Here is a 6,000-nt window from a genome sequence, read left to right on the forward strand (position 1 = left end):
GTGTGGATGGAAATCGACGCTAATAGCTCCGGGAGCTATCCCACAGTGCACCACTCTGTTGACGCTCTAGACAGCAGTCCGAGCTCGGATGCTCTGACCAGCCACACAGGAAAAGCCCCGGGAAAATTTGAATTCCTTTTCCTATCTGGGCAGTTTGAATCTCATTTCCTGTTTGGACAGCGTGGCGAGCTCAGCAGCACTGGCAACGATGCAGAGCTCTCCAGCAGAGATGGCCGTGCAATCCCAGAATAGAAAGAGGGCCCCAGCATGGACTGATTGGGAAGTCTTGGATCTCATCGCTGTGTGGGGCGATGAGTCCGTGCTTTCCGAGCTGCGCTCCAAAAGACGGAACGCAAAGATCTATGAGAAGATCTCTAAAGCCATGGCAGAGAGAGGATACAGCCGGGATGCAACGCAGTGCCGCGTGAAAATCAAGGAGCTGAGACAAGGCTACCAGAAGACCAAAGAGGCAAACGGACGCTCCGGATCCCAGCCCCACACATCCCGTTTCTACGAGGCACTGCATTCCATCCTTGGTGCGGCCGCCACCACTACCCCACCACTGACCGTGGACTCTGAGGATGGGATATTGTCCACGGCCAGTTCCTCGGACATGTTAGCGGACGGGGAAGATGAGGAAGGAGATGAGGAGGACGAGGCAGTCGACAGCGCTTACCAAGCTGATTTCCCCGACATCCAGGAGCTCTTCATCACCCTTACAGAGATCCCCTACCAACCCTCCCCAGCATGTAACCTGGACACAGATTCAGGGGAAGGATCAAGCGGTAAGTGCTTTAAACATCTAAACATTTATTTTTTTAAAAACTGGAATATTAACAATAAGAACAAGGTGTGCTTCATGATTTCTTTACCCTGGGCGCTTAAGTAATCAGTTCCAACTATTTTAAAAAAATCAAACAGTGTCCGGTTGTCCATGATTCTGCTGCCCAAGCTGCTCCACTCTATAGTCCCTGCAACTGCAGCTATATGAAAATCCGGTCTATATGTCCGGGGATAGAGCAATAGTCCTCCACTGACATCTCAACGAAGCTCTCCTGCAGGTAATGGGAAAGCCTGTTCATCAGGTTCCTGGGGAGAGCGGCCTTACTGGGTCCTCCGAAGTAGGAGACATTCCCGCGCCAGGAGACGAGCAAGTACTCCGGTATCATTGCCTTGCACAGCATGGCGGCATAGGGCCCTGGTCTTTGCAGGCTTTCTCTAAACATCCTTTCCTTCTCGGTGTCCGAGATCCTCAGGATAGTTATGTCGCTCATGATGACCTGCTTTGAATTAGGTAGGGGACTGTTAGTATTGGGACTGCTTGCAAGTTCCTTTACAGAACTGTAACCGCTGGTTTGCAGCCACGTGGTGGATGCGGGAGAGGGGCAGCATACAGGGATCTTTCCCTGGGACATCCGCGAGGGGGTGGGACAGGGACAGAGTTCATGCTTGGCCGATTGCTGGCAGCAGAGACTGGCATTGCTTTCAGTGTGAAAGGAGGCCAGTGGTACTACAAAAGTTTTAAGCAGCCACAAGTCTACGGCTTACCATCTTTGCCTGCTACAGAGATTACGGTGTCCTGCCACGCTTCCCAGATCTGCAGTGCAAAACCCCAGGCACTGAAGGCGAGGTCCGAAAATTCGACCTTGTCCTGAGTGCGCATGTGATAGGTGCGGTGCATGGTCTTGTTCACAGAGAAAGACTATGTTCTTTGTTCACAACTACATTTATGTTTCGGAGGCATTCACTACCTTTTCCTCATTCCCACAGCCACATCTGCGACTGTCTCCCAACCCAGCCTGGCATCACAGTCCCAGAGGCTAACGCACATTAGGCGGAGGAAGAAGAAGACGAGAGAGGACATGTTCTCAGAACTAATGGGCTGCTCCCGAGCCCAGGCAGCACAGCAGAACCAGTGGAGGGAGAATTTGTCCCAAATGCACCAGACACACATGGACCGTGAGGAGAGGTGGCGGCAGGAAGACCAGCAGGCGACTCAAACGCTGCTTGGACTTCTGAGGGAGCAAACGGACACGCTCCGGCGCCTTGTTGATGTTCTGCAGGAACGGAGGCAGGAGGACAGAGCCCCGCTGCAGTCTATCAGCAACCGCACTCCCCCGCCACCAAGTCCCATACCCCCCTCGCCCAAAGTCCAAAGAAGGAGGGGCGGCAGAGTCCGTGAAAACTCTCACTCGACCCCTGCAGACTGCTCAAGCACCAGAAGGCTGTCATTCCCCAAAATTTGAAAAGTCCTTTCCTGCCCGCCTCACCCAAGCCCCCGTCCAAGTTTCACCCCCCAGTTTCATGTGTGGTTGTTAATAAAAAACACGTTTCTGTTCATTAGTGTTTCAATCATGTTCTTTTGTAGGACAGTCTGTCTGAAGGGGGGGAAGGGGCTTGGTAATTGGACAGGACAGTCACCTTTAGCAGGGTACACAGGCGGGGGCAGGTCCAGCAGCAGGGCACACACACAGTGCAGTGAGTAGTTACCCTGGTCAGTCTGGGAGGTGGTTTTCATGTTCTGTGCGTGGGGGGGTGGGTTGCTCTGTGACTTTGTGGCGGGGGAGGGCAGTTACAGATCTTATGCAGCGGTCCTTTTCCTGGATCACAGAGCCACGCAGCAGGGGATCTGTAACCCTCCTCCCCCTGCCATAAAGTCACATAGCCCCCACATACACGCAGTCCCGCTCCGGAGGGCTGGCAGGCTCCGTTGAAACAACCAGTCCGCCACTGCGAATCCTGTCATTCATGGATTTTAGAAGGATCATTTGCATCAGTACACTACACCCGCTCCCCACCAAAGTCTGCGTCCCAGGTTTAAAACATTCCCGCGAAAACAGTAATAAAGACAACGGTGTTCATTAACAAAATAAAACTGATTTTATTTTTTTGGAAGGGGGTGGAGGGGGTCTGTAACTGGAGAGGATAGTCAACAGTAACTGGGAAAAGAAACGGGTGCAGGTTCAGCTTCTCTGTACAGAAACTTAAAAGTCACTGGTTACCCTGCTCACTGTGCAACCTAGCTGTCAAAGCCTCCCGGATGCACAGCGCGTCCCGCTGGGCTCTTCTAATTGCCCGGCTGTCTGGCTGGGCGTAATCAGATGCCAGGCTATTTGCCTCAACCTCCCACCCCGCCATAAAGGTCTCCCCCTTGCTCTCACAGAGATTGTGGAGCACACAGCAAGCTGCTATAACAATGGGGATATTGGTTTCGCTGAGATCACAGCGAGCCAGTAAGCTTCTCCATCTCCCCTTGAGACGGCCAAAAGCACACTCCACCACCATTCTGCACTTGCTCAGCTGGTAGTTGAACAGTTCTTTTTCAGTGTCCAGGGCGCCAGTATAGGGCTTCATGAGCCAGGGCATTAGCGGGTAGGCTGGGTCCCCAAGGATCACTGTAGGCATCTCCACATCCCCAAGAGTTATTTTGTGGTCCGGGAAGTAAATACCTTCCTGCAGCCGTCTAAACAGACCAGAGTTCCTGAAGACGCGAGCGTCATGAACCTTGCCCGGCCATCCGACGTTGATGTTGGTAAAACGTCCCCTGTGGTCCACCAGTGCTTGCAGCACCATTGAAAAGTAGCCCTTTCGGTTGATGTACTGGCTGGCCTGGTGGTCCGGTCCCAGGATAGGGATGTGAGTTCCATCTATAGCCCCACCGCAGTTTGGGAATCCCATCGCGGCGAAGCCATCTATGATGACCTCCACGTTTCCCAGGGTCACTACCTTTGAGAGCAGTACCTTAACGATTGCGTTGGCTACTTGCATCACAACAACCCCCACGGTAGATTTGCCCACGCCAAACTGGTTCGCGACAGACCGGTAGCTGTCTGGCGTTGCAAGCTTCCAGAGGGCTATGGCCACTCACTTCTGGACAGTCAGGACTGCTCGCATCCGGGTGTCATTGCGCTTCAGGGCAGGGGACAGCAACTCACAAAGTTCCATGAAAGTCCCCTTCCGCATGCGAAAGTTTCGCAGCCACTGGGATTCATCCCAGACCTGCAGCACTATGCGGTCCCACCAGTCCGTGCTTGTTTCCCATGCCCAGAATCGCCGTTCCACAACATCCACATGACCCATTGTCACCGTGATGTCCTCGGCGCTGGGTCCCATGCTTTGTGACAGGTCTGTGCCAGTCTCAGACTTCAGGCCCTCACCGCGGTGCCGTAGCCTCCTCGCCTGGTTCATCTGCATCTGCCTCTGGGAAAGGTGGATGATAAGCTGCGAGGCGTTGACAACGGCCACAACTGCAGCGATGGTCGCAGCGGGATCCATGCTCGCAGTGCTGTGGCGTCCGCGCTGTCACTGACCGGAAAAGTGCGCGAACTGATTTCCCGCCGGCGCTTTCAGGGAGGGAGGGAGGGCGGTAGTGACGGACGGATGACGACAATTACCCAAAAGCGCCCTCGACCCTTTTTTTTTACCCAGAAGGCATTGGCGGCTCGACCCAGAATTCCAATGGGCAGCGGGAACTGTGGGATAGCTGCCCACAGTGCACCGCTTCCAATGTCGACGCTTTCCCCGTTAGTGTGGACTCACAAAGTCGAATTACTGTCCTTAGTGTGGACACACACGTTCGACTTTGCAATATCGATTCCACAAATTCGATTTAAGAGAAATCGAACTACCCTCGTAGTGTAGACATACCCTAAGAATGGGCTCTCCAATCTAGCAGAGACGGGTCTAACATGATCCAATGGCTAGTAGTTGAAGCTAGACAAATTGAGACCAGAAACAAAGTATACATTTTTAGTTGTGAGTGTAATTAACCATTGGAACAATTTACCAAGAGTCGTGGTGGATTCTCCATCACTGACAATATTTTAAATCAAGACTGGATGTTTTTCTAAAAGATCTGCTCTAGGAATTATTTGGGGATGTTCTATTGTCTGTGTTATATAGGAAGTCAGACTGGATCAGTGGTCTCCAAACTATAGGGTGCAATCCCCCCCCCCCAAGGTGGGACACGGAGGAACATTTGAAGGGGCAAGGAGGGAGCACCACCCAGCCCCGCTCCGGACCCAGCCGCAGCTCCGCTCCGCCCCCAGCTAGCTCTGCCTGTAGTCCTAGCTCCTCCCCCATCCCCAGTTCTGCCTTCAGCCCAAGCTCCTTTGCTGAGCCCACTGTGCTGTAATGGAGGAGGGGTCAGACAGATTCCATTACTGGTAAGGGGGGAGGGGGGCGAGAGGAAAAGTTTGGGCACCACTGGACTAAATGGTCATAATGGTCCCTTCTGCCTTTGGAATCTGTGAATTGTCCCACTCTACTAGGCAGTGGTGAGGCCTCAGATGGAGTACTGTGTCCGGGTTTGGACACAAGAAAGATGTGGACAAATTGAGGAGAGTCCAGAGGAGAGCAGCAAAAATGCGAAAAGGTTTAGGGAACCTGATCGGTCAGGAAAGGTTAAAAAATTGGGCATGTTCAGTCTTGAGAAAAGATGACTGGGGGGGGGGCATGGGAGAGGCGTGATAACAGTCTTCAAATATGTTAAGGGCTTTTACATAGAAGGCCCATGTCCACTGAAGGAAGAGCAAGAAGTAGTGGGCTTAAGCTGCAGCAAGGGAGATTTACATTAGATATTAGGGAAAACTTTACAGGAGTAGTTAAGCTCACGAACAAGCTTCCAAGGGAGGTGATGGAATCCCTGTCTTTGGAGGTTGTTAAGACCAGGTGGAGCAAACACCGTCCAGGACGGGCCACGTTTATTTGGTGTTGCCTCAGTGCGGGGGGCTGATGACCTGCTGAGGTCCCTTCCAGCCCTACATTGGTGGGGGCCATGGCTGGGATCTTGGGTGGAGGGAGCGGGCGTATCTGGGTAAGAGGGGCCCCATTGCTGGTCTCTGGGGGGGGGAGGGGATGCGGGTATCTGGGCGGGGGGGCGCAGCTGGGCTCTTTGGAGGAGGGATTGTGGGTGTCTGGCCCCCTGGCTGGGCTCTGGCGTGGCGGGGAAGGGAGCAGAGAAACAGGAACTGGATTGTCGTTGGAGTTTCTTTAACTCTC

The sequence above is a fragment of the Emys orbicularis genome, chromosome 7 (genome assembly GCF_028017835.1).
Source record: "Emys orbicularis isolate rEmyOrb1 chromosome 7, rEmyOrb1.hap1, whole genome shotgun sequence".
Classification (NCBI taxonomy): domain Eukaryota; kingdom Metazoa; phylum Chordata; order Testudines; family Emydidae; genus Emys; species Emys orbicularis.